General features: G+C 43.0%; 1 long non-coding RNA gene across 1 annotated transcript; it reads left to right on the forward strand.

The window, feature by feature from the left end:
• Nucleotides 1–15,562: 15,562 nt before the first annotated feature.
• Nucleotides 15,563–16,944, forward strand: LOC134637998 (uncharacterized). Its single transcript, XR_010095214.1, has 3 exons — nt 15,563–15,755; nt 16,446–16,557; nt 16,866–16,944. It is a non-coding gene; the product is annotated as an uncharacterized LOC134637998 (long non-coding RNA).
• Nucleotides 16,945–18,726: the final 1,782 nt, after the last annotated feature.

Genomic DNA, 18,726 nt, shown 5'->3' on the forward strand with positions numbered 1-18,726 from the left:
GATAGGTACATTTCTATATAATATACAATACCAGTTAAAAGTTTGGACATGCCTTCTCATTTTATTGTTTTTTCTTTATTCTCATGACTATTTACATTGTAGTTCAAAACTAGGAATAAACACATATGGAATTATGTAGTAAGCAAAAAAGTGTGAAATAACTCAAAACATGTTTTATATTTTAGATTCTTCAAAATAGCCACTCTTTGCTTTGATTACTGTTTTGCACACTGTAACCCAGTAGAGAAAACAGCTTTTGTTGTTATTCTTTCTTGGTTTCTTTTTATTTGTATAAATGTATTTTCATTCTTTTATTTTGAAAAGCAACATTTATTTTGAAAAAAGGAAGTGTGATCCTCCAGCAAACTTTATTTTTCTGTTGCCGGATCACAAGGGGTAAATGCCTTTTTCATTGGTTGAAGGTGGTTTTAGCCCCGTCTTCCAAAACACCAGACCATCATTTCACATGAGCTAGGTCTTTTCGCACGTGGAAGTAGATGAGACAGGCCACGGATAGCTCGCGTGAAATTTTCTAACATTTTGGCTAGGTTTTTTTCCCTTGTTCGTGTGGAAGGAACTAAGATTCTGGATTATGATGGATTCTCTCCGGATGGAGATGGCGAGCCTGAGCCCGGACTGAACTTTGCAGAGGAACTTACTCTTCTTCCTCGACGGAGACTTCGAAGTGGTAACACACAAACCACAAACGAAAGAGAAAAAGAACTAGACTAAGAATTTTTGACATGACGAATGACCAAAGACAAAAAGACAATTGAACATTGAGCTCATAGGGACTATTTTTGGGGTTATTTTTGTTTGCCGGCTTATTCTTATTATTGTTATTGTTATTATTACCATTACTACTGTCAATGTGGAATTTGTGTCTTGTTTATTTCATTTTTGTGCAAAATAATAACCGTTGCTGCTCAGATTCCTGTCTCCAGCCATTTCATTCCGTATTCGCCTCGCTTTCTGTTGTAACCCTGCCGAACCTAGCAACTGGTCCGTAGTTTGGCTGTCCTAAACTATTTTAAATGAGTCAGTGGTTACAGTAAGTCTTGGCGAGCCAGCCAGGAGCCTTTTTCTCACGTGATTACAAGTATATAACCCACCCAAAATGGAACGTCTTGTTGAGCGTGAATCTGTTAAAGTCCCAAATTCGGTGATAGTGAGCGAAATAGCTGGAGATGAGCAAATTGATGAGGTGACTGAATTCCTAAAACAGTATGGGTCAATCTCAAGAGTTTTAAAGGTAGATGATAGTAAATCTGAGTTTTTCCCGAGTGTTGTTGTTGAGTACAATTCAGGTACTGCTGTTGATGCTCTTGAGCCGTTACCTTACAACCACATATCCGATAGTGGGGTTAACTATAAAATACAGTCTCTTGCAAGCATATACACGCGATGTGTGGGGAATGATACAACCAAGTCATATCTCACTGAGTTAAAAAACCTAGCCAAAATGAGCGGCCGAGGGTTTGCAGATGTTCTGTCACAGATTGCTGAATCAATCAAAGAGCCTGAACGTGATCAATCAGAGCAAATTGACTTACCTGAATCTCCCTTGGTTGAGTTTCAGCCTTCAGCTGTTGAACCCAGTGTTGATGGTGCACAACAATCGAACCAGTCAAACCACGCTGCAAGAAACCCAGCTCATAGTGCACCCACCATACCTGCACCTGATTTAAACCCTCCTGAGGTGCAGCGTGTAGTAGTTGAGCACATTGTGAGAAGGGATGATCATTCAGTGCAACATTTTTCTCAAAAACTCAGAGCTTTTTCTGGCAAGGACCCCCGGCCAACCTATGAGCCAGATTATGATACTTGGCGTTCCAGTGCTGAACTAATCATGAGTGACACTTCCATGTCGCAACTGCAACAATCGCGAAAGATTCTTGAGTCTCTCTTACCCCCGGCAGCTGACGTAGTTAAGCACTTGAAACCAGACAGCTCACCTGCAGACTACCTTCAGATGTTGGATTCTGCCTATGGGACAGTTCAAGATGGTGGAGAGCTTTACGCCAAATTTCTTGACACCTTCCAAAATCCAGGTGAGAAACCGTCGTCATACTTACAACGTCTTCAGGTAGCTTTAACTCACACTGTAAAACGTGGTGGTGCTTTAAGCAATGATGTTGACAGACTCCTTGTCACGCAGTTCTGTCGTGGTTGCTGGGATGATTCCCTTTTAAACACATTTCAATTAAAACAAAAACGGACAAACCCCCCATCTTTTCCTGAGTTGCTTCTCTTATTACGCACAGAAGAAGACCAAAATGCTACCAAAAACATGCGAATGAAGCAACATTTGAACATCACAAAACAAAAAGCGACATACCACCTCCAAACAGTCAAAGGCTGCTTAGACGAAAATGAAAACACAACCACCTTAAGCTCAATTAAAGAACTCTCAAAGCAAGTTGCAGAACTCCAGGCCCAACTGGTGCGGCTGACTGCGAAACCAAAAACGCAGAATTCCAGATGTGCCCCCCATACAAAGTCTAAAGAGAACCGAAAGCCAGACAAAGTGAGCAAGGAGCCCACAGAACGAACAGTTAAAACTCAAAGTACCCCACCCAAACTGTGGTACTGTTTCCAATGTGGAGAAGATGGCCACATTAAGCCAAACTGCGAAAATGAACCAAACCCAGCCCTAGTTGCTGAAAAGCGCAAACTGTTTAAAGAGAAACAGAGGAAATGGGAGGTTGAGAACCCTCCAGCCGCTAGGGAACAGTTAAACTGAAAACAGTCTCTATTGCGGGGCAAATGGAGACTGCAGCCAGGCGATCATGTCCCACTAAGTACATGCAGCGTGCTAACTGCAAGCAATCTGTCATTAAGCCACAGAAGTATAGTCTGCCAAAAGGGTTGGTTGGCTCTAAATGCACAGCAGTAGTTAGCATTTCTGGCATTAATGTGAATTGTCTCCTGGACTCAGGGTCACAAGTGACCACAGTCACTGAGTCGTTCTACAAACAGAACTTTCCAGATCAAAACCTTAACCCACTCTATGATCTTTTAGAAGTGGAGGGTGCTGCAGGTCAGCCCGTCCCCTATTTGGGTTATATAGAGACATGCATTACTTTTCCAAAAGACTTCTTAGATGCAGAGATTGACATACCAACCTTAGCTCTTGTTGTTCCAGACACTCATCCAAACAGTCAGACCCCAGTGTTAGTGGGAACAAACACGCTTGATGTCCTTTATGAAAAATTTTTGGACCTTAAGACTTCTGACTACTTACCTAGTCCTTGCGGGTTTAGAGCCCTGTTGAAAACTCTAGAACTAAGACATACACAGAACAAAGATGGGAACATTGGGTTAGTTACCCTGTCGGGCAAGGCTACAGCTGTAGTTCCAGCAGGCCAAACAATAGTTTTAGAGGGATCTGCTAACGTTCACTGTACTGCAGCAGACACATGTGCCATAGTTGAACACCCCTCTCAGTCTTCCTTGCCTGGTGGCCTTTGTGTTAAAACTTGCTTGATAACACTTCCTTCCCGAGCTCCACACAAAGTGCCTGTTATGATTACAAATGAAACAGAACAAGATGTTACTATCCCGTCTACTTGTGTCATTGCAGAGCTGGGAGCTTTCCATTGTATCCTGTCCCAGCATAATGTCACCAGTGTTAATGAATCAGCCACAAACAAGGCACCGCTGAATTTCAACTTTGGTGACTCACCGATTCCACATGAATGGAAAGAGAGGATAACCAAGCAACTCAATGACATTCCGGAAGTATTCGCTTTTCATGATCTTGACTTTGGGTGTACGAGCAAGGTGAAACATTCCATCAAGCTTAATGATCCGACTACCTTCAAGCACCGTGCACGCCCTATACACCCTCAAGATCTTGAGGCTGTCCGGAAACATCTGCAGGAGCTGCTTGCTGCAGGTGTGATAAGAGAGTCCCAGTCACCCTTCTCGTCTCCCATTGTTGTGGTGAGAAAGCGGAACAATGATGTGCGTTTATGTATAGACTTTCGCAAGCTGAACTTGCAAACAATAAAAGACTCTTACGCTCTTCCAAATCTGGAGGAGACATTTTCTGTCCTTTCAGGATCCAAGTGGTTCACGGTCCTCGATCTTAAGTCTGGGTATTACCAGATAGAGGTTGAGGAAGCAGACAAAGAAAAGACCGCGTTTGTGACGCCGCTTGGGTTCTGGGAGTTTAACCCGTGCCGCAGGGCATAACCAACGCCCCAAGCACCTTCCAGCGGCTGATGGAGCGCTGTGTTGGCGATATGAACTTACATGAAGTGCTCGTCTTTTTAGATGATCTCATCATCTTCTCAGATAGTTTGGAAGAACACGAACGCCGACTTATGCGGGTACTCCATCGCCTTAAAGAGTATGGCCTAAAGTTATCGCCAGAAAAATGTAAATTTTTCCAAACCACAGTTCGGTATCTTGGGCATGTAATCTCTGAAAGTGGAGTTGAGACGGATCCCGAAAAGATTCAGGCCCTAAAGACCTGGCCACGGCCCAAGAATCTCAAAGAACTAAGATCTTTTCTGGGGTTCTCTGGGTACTACAGACGTTTTGTAAAAGGGTACTCGTCCATAGTACGCCCACTGAATGACCTCACTCGTGGTTACCCACCACTCCGTAAGAAATCAAAGTCAAAAGAACCCAACCAGACCTACTTTGATCCCAAACTGCCATTTGAGGACCCATGGACCGCAGAGTGTCAAAAAGCTTTTGACTCCATCATTGAAAAGCTAACGTCAGCCCCTGTCTTAGGCTTTGCAGACTCGAAGCTGCCTTATGTGCTCCATACCGATGCCAGTACTACTGGCTTAGGTGCAGCACTCTACCAGGAGCAGGAGGGTCAGCTCAGAGCCATAGCTTTTGCCAGTCATGGGTTATCAAGAAGTGAAGCACGATATCCAGCCCACAAGTTGGAGTTTTTAGCACTCAAATGGGCTGTGACTGAAAAGTTTCACGATTATTTGTATGGTGGTCAGTTCACTGTAGTTACAGATAGTAACCCACTCACATACATATTGACCTCTGCTAAGTTAGATGCCACTGGCTATAGGTGGCTTGCCGCTTTGTCTAACTACAACTTTAAGTTACAGTATAGAGCGGGCAAGCACAACCTAGACGCAGATGGGTTGTCTAGACGTCCTCATGGAGAACTCTTAAATGACGTCCAGTCCAGGAAAGAGCAGGAGCGTGTAAGCCGATTTGTAGAGCGTCACCTAGCTGACACTGACACCACTGACACCCTAAATCTTGTAAATAGTGATGTTGTCCAAGCAATCTGTCGAAATCACCTTGTAAAAGCCAGTAATGATTGTCAGGATAGTGGTGTTACACTTGTAGAGTCACTTACCCTCTCAGCTGACGCGATCCCAGACATCTATGTTTCAGAAGAACATCATGGCTTACCAACCATTCCTGCCTTGTCCCAATCAGAAATTAAGGATAAGCAGAGAGCAGACTCGACAATCAGCCAAGTTATCAAACAAATCGAACATGGCCAGACACCTCCACCGACTGTTAGAAAAGAACTCCCAGATCTCCCTCTTTTGCTTAGGGAACTCAGTCGATTGGAAATGCACAATGAGGTGTTATACAGAAAAAGACAAGATGGAGACCAGGTGACCCACCAGCTTGTTCTTCCTGAGGAGCTCAGAGCTTCAGTGCTCCAAAGTTTGCATGATGACATGGGCCACTTAGGTATCGACAGAACCCTTGATCTGGTCAGAACACGATTCTATTGGCCACGTATGGCAACAGAGGTTGAGCAAAAAGTGAAAACATGTGATCGTTGTATACGGAGAAAGAGTCCTCCTGAAAAAGCAGCTAGACTGGTCAACATAACAACAACCAGACCTTTAGAACTCGTCTGTATGGATTTTCTCAGTCTAGAACCAGACAGTAGCAACACACGGGATATCCTTGTGATAACCGATCATTTCACTAAATTTGCCCTCGCGTTGCCCACCTCTAATCAAAAGACACGAACGGTCGCCAGGTGCCTGTGGGACCAGTTCATTGTCCACTACGGCATACCTGAGTGCCTGCACAGCGATCAGGGTCCTGATTTCGAGGCAAAACTAATAAAAGATCTGTGTGAGATCTCTGGGATAAAGAAAATAAGAACTACCCCGTACCACCCACGTGGTAACCCTACTGAACGATTTAATAGAACACTACTTAGTATGTTAGGAACACTGGAATCCAAACAAAAGTCTCACTGGAAAGACTATGTTATGCCATTAGTACATGCGTACAATTGCACCCGTAGTGATGCAACAGGGTTTACACCCTACGAGTTGATGTTTGGCAGAAAACCCAGATTAGCTGTTGATCTTGCATATGGACTTCCTCTCAGCAAAGATCAAAAAGTGACACATTCACAATATGTTGAAAGTCTCAAGAAACGGCTAGAGGAAAGCTATAGGTTAGCTTCTCAAACTGCACAAAAAGTGGCAGACAAGAATAAGGCCAGATTTGATCGCAAAATAACAGTTTCTGAACTTGAACCTGGGGACCGGGTTTTAGTTAGAAACGTGCGGCTGCGTGGCAAGCACAAACTTGCTGATAAATGGGAGGCAGACATCCATGTGGTAGTCAAACGTGCAGGCGACCTACCCGTTTATACTGTTAAACCCGAGTCAAAGCAAGGTCCCTCCCGAACTTTACACAGAGACCTGTTGCTTCCCTGCAGTTTCCTCCCGGTTGCCACCGCAGACACATCTGAGCCACAGCAGGTTCACCGTCCTAAAACGCGTCAAACTCTTGTCACAGAAAGCAATGAGGATGAAGAATCAATGGAACTTGACAATGAACTTTTCATTCAATGGGTTGATGATTCCCCATGTGAAGAAATAACCAGATTTACTACTGTACATGAATATCCAAAACCTTCTCATGAACCAGACATTACAAACTTACCTGATTGTGACCTTTCTGAAACTGCTAGCAACAAGGAGCCGAATATGGATAAAAATGCAAGCAAAGACGAACTTACCGATCATGTGCTTGTTGAAAACTTACCAGATGGAGACGAGATTGGAATTGACAATCCTGTGGACAATGGAACCGAAACCGTATTGGATGAATCGTCTGAGGATTCAGTTAAAAAACCAGGAACCCAGCCTGTTAACTCACCTGATGAGATGGACAGTGGTGATCCCATTACAACTCAACCAGTAAGACAGTCAACAAGAATCAGACATCCACCTAAAAGACTTGTTTATCCTGATTTAGGAAACCCCCTAGTGACTGTTGTGAAATCACTTTTCCAGGGGTTGAGCATAGCCTTTTCTGAGTCCCTAAACAGTAGAGAGGGACAGCACTGGCTACACATGCAATGAGACGTGCATGACATTTAGCTGGGGAGAGTGTAACCCAGTAGAGAAAACAGCTTTTGTTGTTATTCTTTCTTGGTTTCTTTTTATTTGTATAAATGTATTTTCATTCTTTTATTTTGAAAAGCAACATTTATTTTGAAAAAAGGAAGTGTGATCCTCCAGCAAACTTTATTTTTCTGTTGCCAGATCACAAGGGGTAAATGCCTTTTTCATTGGTTGAAGGTGGTTTTAGCCCCGTCTTCCAAAACACCAGACCATCATTTCACATGAGCTAGGTCTTTTCGCATGTGGAAGTAGACGAGACAGGCCACGGATAGCTCGTGTGAAATTTTCTAACATTTTGGCTAGGTTTTTTTCCCTTGTTCGTGTGGAAGGAACTAAGATTCTGGATTATGATGGATTCTCTCCGGATGGAGATGGCGAGCCTGAGCCCGGACTGAACTTTGCAGAGGAACTTACTCTTCTTCCTCGACGGAGACTTCGAAGTGGTAACACACAAACCACAAACGAAAGAGAAAAAGAACTAGACTAAGAATTTTTGACATGACGAATGACCAAAGACAAAAAGACAATTGAACATTGAGCTCATAGGGACTATTTTTGGGGTTATTTTTGTTTGCCGGCTTATTCTTATTATTGTTATTGTTATTATTACCATTACTACTGTCAATGTGGAATTTGTGTCTTGTTTATTTCATTTTTGTGCAAAATAATAACCGTTGCTGCTCAGATTCCTGTCTCCAGCCATTTCATTCCGTATTCGCCTCACTTTCTGTTGTAACCCTGCCGAACCTAGCAACTGGTCCGTAGTTTGGCTGTCCTAAACTATTTTAAATGAGTCAGTGGTTACAACACTCTTGGCATTCCCTCGATGAGTTTCATGAGGTAGTCTCCTGGAATGGTTTTCCAACAGTCTTGAAGGTATTCCCAGAGATGCTGAGCACTTGTTGGCCCCTTTGCCTTCACTCTGCAGTCCATCTCATTCCAAACCATCTCGACTGGGTTTAGGTCAGGCGACTGTGGAGGCCAGGCCATCTGGAGTAGTACTTCATCAGTCTTCTTCTTCAGTCTCCTTCTTGGTCAAGTAGTCTTTACACAGCCTGGAGGTGTGTTTGAGGTCATTGTCCTGTTGAAAAATAAATGATAGTCTAACTAAACGCAAACCGGATGGGATGGCATGTTGCTGCAGGATGATGTGGAAATCATGCTGGCTCAGTGTGCCAATAGTGTCACCAGCAAAACACGCAGACACCATTACACCTCTTCCTCCATGCTTCACAATGAGAACCATGCATGTAGAGACCATCTGTTCACCTTTTCTGCATCGCACAAAGACATGGCGGTTGGAGCAGAAGATCTCAAATTTGGAATCCAGTAAAAGGACTAGATGTTACAGTCCCTGAAAACGCATTGCTTTAAATGGAGAGAATCTTGAGGGATGGCTGTTACGAGGAAAGGCAGCCCATCGTTGTGTGTCTCAACTTTCGGTCTTTTACCCAAGCTAATCTGCCATTTTTTCTTCCTTGGTTAGGTTTAGGGATTAGAGATCTGATCTAGATTATCATATTAAAATTTGGACACACTGTCAGGAGTGAACCTTCACGATGGGAACCATGCATGCAGAGACCATCTGTTCACCTTTTATGCATTGCACAAAGACATGGCGGTTGGAGTAGAAGATCTCAAATTTGGAATCATTAAATCAAAGCACAGATTTCCACTTGTCTAATATCAATTCCTTGTGTTTCTTGACCCAAACAAATCTCTTCTGCTTGGTGCTTTTCCTTAGTAGTGGTTTCTTAGCAGCCATTTGACCATAAAGTCCTGATTCGCGCAATCTCCTCTGAAAGAGCTGATGTAGAGATGTGTCTGCTACTGGAACTCTGTGTGGCATTTTTAGGGCTCTAATCTGAGTATGTAGTATCTTCAGTCTTCAGTGGACACTCCATTTCTGGCACAAAACACCTGTAAAAGATGGTCGATTTAGGAGGTGACCCAACAACTAAAGCCTGTCAAACATAGCAATGGAGCAGTATGTTTTAAAAAAAACTAATTAAGCATGCACTCAGTACCCTAAGAATTATTATGGTAGTTAAACACAGTGATAGTCACATATCATATCACTTCAAACAGAGGTGATCCAGTAATGCTGCACTAATGAATTAGACTAACTATTCACTTTAGCTAAAGTTATTAAGTTAGCTAAAGAGTTGGGATGCTGTGTAAGACATAAATAAAGCTAAAATACAAAGGTTTGGACACCGTTTTGCATGTTTCCCTACTGTAGGGGTCTCTGCAAGCATACAGGGCTCTGAGAGGGTACAAGATGACAACTTTGGAATTCTACTAGAAACAGTCGATCATATTTGTTTGTCAAAGCTGAATCCAGGGCAAACTATGCTAAATTAGCGTTTTTAGCTAACAGCTACAATAAGCATAAAAGTTACTGTACGGCTATCATTTGTTAACATGACGCTTGTTCTTATACATGTAATACATTTATTACCAACCTGAGAGTTTATCCGCTGGTCATTCGACATGACGAATGACTTCTGAAGTCTTAATTCAGCTCAAGATGCTTTAGATTCCCGTCAGTAACACTTTCGGTCCGCTAGTAAAACATAGTTCTATTAATCTGCGCTCATTACTCTTGAACCGGAACCGGATGTAAGTCCCAAAAAACTGAATTTTGGAACTGAAATTGAATTGTAGAACTGAAACTGAATGGTGAGAAGTGAATGTGAAATTATTCGAGAGCTAAATTTTTAAAGGCTAAAATACGGCTTCAAAGCAAATGAATTCATTTTCAAAATATAAAATTCCATTTCAATTTAGTGATGATCATTTTCAAACCAATAAACTGAATTTCAAATTAGGCTAATTCATATTCAGTTTTTAAAAGCATTTATTCAAGTTACAATTCAGATTCAATCCGAGCAATTCAAATTCAAATTTAACTTATTCAAATTCAGTTTCTGATGGCACAGATTTCTGCCCATATCTGAGGTGCTGTTAACTTGTGATTTCTGAGACTGGTGACTAGGATGATTTTATCCTCAGCATTAGAGGTGACTCTTGGTCTTTCTTTCTTGGGGTGGTCCTCATGTGAGCCAGTTTCGTCATAGCCAGCTTGGTGGTTTTTGTGACTGCACTTGGGGAGACATTTAAGGTTTTAGCAATTTTTCAGACTGATTGACCTTCAATTCTTAAAATAATGATGGACTGTTGTTTCTCTTAGCTTAGCTATTTGGTTCTTGCCATAATATGAATTCTAACAGTTGTCAAATAAGACTACCAGCGAGTACCAACGTGACTTCTCCACTACACAAGTGATGGTCCCAACCCCATTAAGAAGGCAAGAAATTCCACAAATGAAGCCTGAAAAAGCACACCTGTAAGGTGGAAACCATTTCAGGTGACTACATAATGAAACTCTTTGACCTCCAGTGTGTCTTTTCTTCTCCCCTCATGCTTAACCTGTCATGGGAAATGGCTACCCCACCTTGAGTCTGGTTCTGCTGGAGGTTTCTTCCTACCCAATGTCACCAAGTGCCTGTCACCAGGCACACGTTTCGTCACTCATCCAAGTGACTTCTTGACTTCTTGAGTGACGAAACGTTTCTCCCACAAAACGCTACGTCCAGATGAACAGAATCAACTTTTGGAGATTTACTTTCCTGGATGATTGAGAATGCATCAAGACTTGGTGACATTGGTTCGCCTGGGTTCGTCTGATTGTTTGGGGTTTCTCCGTGTTATTGTAGGGTCTTTACCTTACAATATACAGCAAAGGGACTGTTGTTGTCATTTTGTGCTGTATAATATCAATATTTGAATTGAATTGAAGCCAGCCAGACATAATGGCTGTTTTAGTGATACATGTTCTACAGAGTGTACACAGGAATGTTGCTTTGGTGCCGGATGTTTCCTTAGAACAAAGAAAAGCTGGTGTTTCATCAACCTAAAATAAACTGACTACCTCAAATGTCTTGTTTCATTCACATCACACTGGTTCAGAACCACTGGTCCAACATAGAATAAAGCGTAATGCTACTGGCTGTTAGCGTTAGCTTTCTGCTAAAATTGTGATGGATACAAATGATTGCGTCGCATAACTTTCAGTTGCTGATTTTTTTCCTGTCATATGTAAAAACAGTAGAGTGAAAGGGCACAAGAACAGTATAGCATCTAAAATCGGTATTTCTGGTTTTTAGTGATGTACTGTTCTTATTCATATGCATATGATATATTGTCTGCATCAACAACACATAATTATAATTTGTGTGTGCAGTAACTTTCATTACTCCTAAACCACAGTAAGTTTCATTTTTGCTTTGTGCTTAACTGGGCAGCAACTTTTAATTATCTAGACTCAGAAAGTTAGAGGTCCTATGAAGTGCTTCCAATGTGATGGAAACGATTGCAATAAAATTTATTTTTATGATTGAACTTCTCATTATTACAGCAAAAAAAACCTCAAACAATAACCATATTATTAACATAATTAAGCTGTTTTGTTTTTAAGCTGATGTTTTTGGGCACTTAGCTAAAATAAGCAGGGAAACAAATATTACGTATATTTGTTATATATGTTTCATAGATGGCAGCTTGTCCTCTCCAAATGGGAAAAAGTGTTTCCAATGTGATGGAAATGATTGCACTAAAACTCTAAACTGCAATGGAAATAAGGACTATTGCATCTCAGCAGCAGGTAACAGGTCTACCGCGTTCAGTGTCTGCATGTTTGTTCTTTTCTGCTCAGAGGAATGTTCAGTGATTCTTTCCTTTCATGTCCTCAGTAACTGCAGGAGAGGAAACTACTAAATTAAAGGGCTGTGCCTCCAAGCTGCAACAGCCCCAGCAGTACAACTGCCAGCCTTCTGCTCTTTGTGAAACTGCTGATTCCTTTGGTCTTGTTATCTTAGCTGATGGAAACAACATCATTATAGCCCAATTTTTTTCCTCATCTTAACAATGCTTCCACTCTGCAGGTGGGGGAGAGACATAGGAGAGGTGGAGAATAAACCTAACCTGGGTGTCTGTTGTCTTGTGTAGTCTGGAGATGATTGAATGTTGGGGTGGGTACAGTTTCCTCTGCGGTGGGGTAGGGTGGGCTTCCCCAGGTCCTGTGGGGCTTGGCGGTGCTGCTGCCATAGGCCCCGGTCTGGATGGGCCTGGGCTCCCTTGCCTTGGTGGGTACCAGAGGACGGGGGTGCCTACTGGGGTCAGCGGGGGAGCTGGCCCTAAGGAGGGGCATCTTGCCCCTCCCTTCTTTTCCTCCCCATCCCCGGCTGCCTCCCTCTTCCCGCTCCACCACACGCACCCACACAGGTGTGCCTTGGGGTGCGGGTGTGTCACCAGGGTGCAGGGGAGGCATTCCCCCCCACCCTCTGTCCCCTTCTGGCCACCTGTGCCTCAATTTTATTCCACAACTTAGACATCCACATTATTCACACTCTCATAACACACACATATATATAGGGCCTTGAGGGTGACCACGTTAACGGCGTCCAGTGGACGGTCTGTGTATTCAACCCTACCTCTGGCGCCGGTGCCCACCTCTCAATTTTAAATCCATGTAGACATTGAGGGTTCTCGGGAGGGGCCGTGCTAACACCTGCTGCTCTCTGGCAGCAGCACCATGCCCTCCCTTGTTTTAAATGCACTTTAGAACAACACGCAGCAACACTACACATGAGCGGGAGGAGGGAGGTATGGGGTCTTCACACACCCCCGTTCTCTACTAGCCATCGGGGCGGGGGACTGGGAGGAGGTGTTGGCTGTCCGATTGGCCTCCCTGCTGCTGCGGAGCCTGGGGCGGTCTGCTTGCCTCCACCCCGGGGGAAAGGGTCACTTCTCTTGGGTCTGGGTGCCGTTTCCCCCTCTGGGGGCGAGGGTACCTGGACCCGTGATATAGAGTATGTTTGGGGAGTATGATTGTGTGTACATGTCCATGTATGTCTATCCCTACGTTGGGTGAGTGCTGAGTGTTTGTATATGTGTGCATGAGGGTGGGAAAGCATGTTTGTGTCTGTGTGTGCCTGTTTGTCTGTGTCTATATGTCAGGTCGGGTCTTAGACTCCACCTCCCTGGGAACTCCCAGGCCCTCCAAAGTGTGGAGGCCTATCTCCCCTCACCACACTCCCTGCCGGTAACTGATGCCCTCAGGGGTTGGTGCATTGGTGGTTCTTGGTGTCCGGGGCTGGGCGCTCAGGTATGCACCAGCTCACTCCCAGTGGCTACTTGGCGGGGCCTGGTGCCTGTCGCTCGGTCAGGCCTCTTCCGGGGCAAAGGGGGCCCTCGGGCCTCCGGCCTCGGGGCCTGCAACTCGGTTCACTCTGGCACAGCTGGCTGCCGGCAGAGCCGGCGGGCACGCCAGTGCAGCCCCCTCTGGCTTCTGCTCCGTGGCTACTGGGTGACCCCTCGTCTGGGGATCTCCTCAGCCCTTCCCAGGAGGGTGGCACGGATGCCCCTCCGGTGGTACTCCTTGGGCTCTCGCACTCTGGGGCCTCTGGATGTCTGGAGCCTGGATCTCCTCCATGCCTGGTCCATGCCCTGGGGGACGGGGCTATGGCCCTCCACACCCTCTAGCAGACCATTACATGGAGAAACCTTTTGTATACAAGGAATTTTGGGTTTTCATGAGTTATGTATGCCAAAATCATCAATATTAAAACAATGAAAGGCTTGAACTACTTCAGTTGTGTGTAATGAATCTAAAATATATGAAAGTCTAATGTTTATCAGTACATTACAGGAAATAATGAACTTTATCACAATATGCTAATTTTTTGAGAAGGACCTGTATTTAAAAATGTGCGCGGCAGTAGTCGCTTGTTCTGTCATCCAGATACAGCTTTGCTCACGTATCTGCTTCATAATCCGCTCAGCTGTTCGCACTGTGGGGAAACACTGGGACAGAGCAGCATCATGACTTATATATCATGTTTAACCTGAGTAGCGAAAGACCGCGGGGGTCTGAAAACGATGAAGCCGGGAGTCCGCTGTTCTCGCCGGCTCGAGTGACCATTGAACCCCCCATGCTAGCTATCGAGCTGGTGGGTAACAGACGTCTCCGAAAACATCGGAGCACTTTTGCAAATATGTGATGTCTTGATAAACCAAGCAGATATTTGAAGTTTACACAGCTACTTTCTCGCCTGAAAATATGTTAAAAGTTTATTTTGTGACCCAGAAAGATTAATAAGAGTAATATTAAAACTTAGTAGCGGCCGCCATTGTTGGAAACTGGAATTGGCTGTGCCGCACTATGAATTCTGGGATATGGTGGGCCACGAAGGACACACTCGACCCATGACTGTTAGGTTAATTGGTCTCTCTAAATTGTCCTTAGGTGTGAGTGTGTGCGTGCATGGTTGTTTATCCTGTCTGTCTCTATGTTGCCTTGCGATTGAATGTCCAGGGTGTACCCAGCCTCTCACCTGTTGAAAGCTGGAGATAGGATAGGCACCAGCCCCCCACCCCCACCCCAAGGGGATAAGGGGTATAGAAAGTGATGTTAATATTGCTTTGTTGTGCACAAAGTTAACCTCCTCACCAACATATCAAACTACCTTTTAACATCAATCTGTGAAATGTTATACAATGTTTTTGTTTTTAAGGAATTCAGTCTTAATGTATATAAATCACTCGACTTAGTCTTTTCACTAAATTGTATCTCCCTACAGACACAGAGCATTGAGAAGAAAAGGGATGTCCTTATCTGCTGCCTCATTAGCTACCTCGGGGAAAGACAAGAAGATCTTTTTCATGACTGCCAGGTATGTCATATTGATAACAGATTACTTATTAACTCAAGGGATCCTACCCAGATAGCAAGACGACATTGAATCTATGTTGATTTTTCATCCGAACCGTCGTATATGGTCGGGGTTGAAATGCCAATGTTGTAACAACATTGAAATACTGTGGTAAACCGACGGTCTTACTATAGAGACGTTGTAACGATGTTGATTCACCGTTGTTTTTTTGTCATTGATATTTGATCTATTTATAGTCGACCAGGTGACAACAACAACATCGAGGAAACGTCTATTTATAGTTGACGATCATTCGGCTCTGGTCACCATCAAAAACCATCGATTTGTAGTTGAGCATTAAATTGCATTGCAACTGATCGGGTATAAAGTACCAGAGAAAGTAGATTTATTGTTCATTTGTTATCAATGACTTGGTCTAGTTCACCAGCTTTAAAAAATCGCGTCTACGTGCAATTTATGTATAGTTGACCGGGAAATTAAAGCAGCGATCACTTGGACTATTCCACAGCACCCCTCTCACATTGGTACATCCCCCCAGGTATTGTCTTCTACAGTAGAGCGGGACATTTGATTTACTCTCAGCGGAATTGACCGGAGAAGGCATCAGTTCATGCACTGCACTGGCCTGCACCATGATTAGTATAAGGTAAGAATGAATGATTTTTTTTCCTACTCGTTATTTCCATGTTTGCATTTGAATAACAGTAAAAAACTCATTAATGTTGTACATTAACAAGTTTTTTACAGTTATTTACGTTGCTCCCACAAAATGTGGGAGCCCGAAATTGTGTCTATACTTCTTACAATCCGGCAACAAATAAATTGCACTGCGAACAAAGTATATCAACAAAGAAAACATTTTCGTTTCATAATTTCTTCGTTATATTCCCTTACAAAGCTAGCTTTAACGCTTCGAGGTTTCCTTTGTTCTTGCCGTCGCCTCGGCGCTTGACCCAGACTTTCGCTCTGTAGTTGCTTAGTACTACAAAAAATTCTAAATCTGTGATATATGATTGATAAACGTAAAGTTAACTGTATAAACGTGTTCAGTGACTTTGTTACTTTTGATGATTGGAGAGCACTCGCTTCAATTCGCACACGAAAACTTTAGACTCAGTTTGAAAGCTCACGCAGCATGCCCACGTGACTGTACGTTGCACGCTCACCTAACTTTAAGTTGCACTCGTACATGACTTTCCGTTTGTGCCTTGAATAATGAATAAGGCTACGTCCACACGTACCAGCGTATTTTTGAAACCGCTGATTTTTCTATGCGTTTGCACCTTTTGTCCACACGTAATGTATGTCTGGCCGTACATTGTGTTTGTATTTCCAGGCACATTTCACGAAGCAGAACGCAGTCTTCAGAGATATCCACGTGAACGCTGTGATACGTCTGACCTTCAGTCCGAAGAAGAAACCCAGACCAGTCTTAAAAGAAAGCACAAGTAAAACCTTTATATTCACAAACATATCTTTGATTGTTAAGAATTTATGATCTTGTCTTTTATACATATCTGTGGTGCTTGCATACTGCAATATCACCACATAATATAGTCCAAAAAGTGGAAGTTTGTAAACTTTTTAAAAATGCAAAGCCTACACTTGTGCACTTCAAAAATTCATTGTATACTGTACCTTCTTGCACGTCTCTGTTTCCTGTGTGTGTTGTTAGAAATCAAACTAACTTTAGGAAACAATATGCCAAAAGCATATTTACAATTACTTAAGACTGTTTTTAATTTATTTTCTTTAGACCAAATCCCCTGTACACATATACGGACTCAGAGGATGAGCAGCCTACAAAAAAACGGTTTCCCCAGGCCCCTCGAGTGAAAATACCAGGTAATAAAATACTGTCTAGTGTCTGTGTACATATCTGTGTCTGACACAAGGAAACTTTTTTGACAAGTTGTCTGTATTCTTAAATACTTAAAAAATTATCTTTTTCTAAACAGCCCTCATCACTCCGAAGTCTGCCCCCCAGCCCACTGATAGCAACCATCATAATGCCCCACCCAGCTTCCGGCACCTTTCGCCACTCCGGCACAAACCGACACAGCTTTGCGATCTCCCCAGCATGCAGAGTCTGATGTCTTCCCTATAGATGGTATGCTTTTAAAAAAGCTTTAAAGCTGCATCACAATGTCATTGTACTCTTATCTTCAAAACACCAGTTTATACTCCTGAATGTCATCTTGTTGTGATTTTTTTTTCTGTAGATTCCAGAGACTCTGTGAAGCCACTATTGCAAGGCAAGTTTGAAAATCTTGGAATTTCACAGTTTACATGGTATAACAAATATATGTGACAGGCAAAAACTAGTAAACACTTTTAGCAGTTACAAGAACTAACAAATGAATATCCAACAAAAGGGAATAGAAATACATTGCACTGCCAATACTTTGGTTTATTCTTTGTATGACTTGAAAATCAGGCTTTAGGGAAAACCAAATGACATGTTTCTATCATCAATTACATGAAGTAAACACACAAGCACTTGCATACACATTTAAGACATGAGACACGCTAATTCCATCTCTTAAAATGTGTCTATAGGTGAGACGCTTTGCGTTGATTGGTGCTGCTGGACCACACTGGAGGTGCGAGTCCACCGTGTAATGGTTTATGCCATTACAAAGGAGCTGGCCTCTGTACTCAACTGGGCAGGGAAAAAATACCAAGGACCAGACAAAGCAAAAAAGGGCATTTAAAGAGACAGCGCTGTGCAGATGCATATTTGGTAAGTTTTAACATTTATTGTAGTTTTATGAGCCTAAAGTGAACAATAAAGGGATCAATTGATGTGCTGGGTGCATTTCACATTTCCTATGTCTGTTTTTTGCTATATTACTTTGTCTTTCTTAATAACAAGACTTTCATGTCCGGTTAATCTGGAGATGGAGTCTTTGGTCTTCGGCTTGTTTTGTCCTCGGGTTGTACACTTTGTACAGCCCGAGGACCCATGTTTTCTTTTTTTTTTTTTAAAGGATACACGGCACACCATGCTAAGACATATCACATTTTCAGCTTATAGCTCTTTGGGAATCAAATGCGGCAGTTTGCTGATTTCCGCCTGGTGACTTTCATGTTTATTAGCCTAGGAGTTTACATCCCAGATAGCAAGACGACATTGAATCTATGTTGATTTTTCATCCGAACCGTCGTATATGGTCGGGGTTGAAATGCCAATGTTGTAACAACATTGAAATACTGTGGTAAACCGACGGTCTTACTATAGAGACGTTGTAACGATGTTGATTCACCGTTGTTTTTTTGTCATTGATATTTGATCTATTTATAGTCGACCAGGTGACAACAACAACGTCGAGAAAACGTCTATTTATAGTTGACGATCATTCGGCTCCGGTCACCATCAAAAACCATCGATTTGTAGTTGAGCATTAAATTGCATTGCAACTGATCGGGTATAAAGTACCAGAGAAAGTAGATTTATTGTTCATTTGTTATCAATGACTTGGTGTGGTTCACCAGCTTTAAAAAATCGTGTCTACGTGCAATTTATGTATAGTTGACCGGGAAATTAAAGCAGCGATCACTTGGACTATTCCGCAGCACCCCTCTCACATTGGTACACCCCCCCCCCTCCCCCGGTA

Source organism: Pelmatolapia mariae, linkage group LG10_11 (genome assembly GCF_036321145.2).
Source record: "Pelmatolapia mariae isolate MD_Pm_ZW linkage group LG10_11, Pm_UMD_F_2, whole genome shotgun sequence".
Taxonomy (NCBI): Eukaryota; Metazoa; Chordata; class Actinopteri; order Cichliformes; family Cichlidae; genus Pelmatolapia; species Pelmatolapia mariae.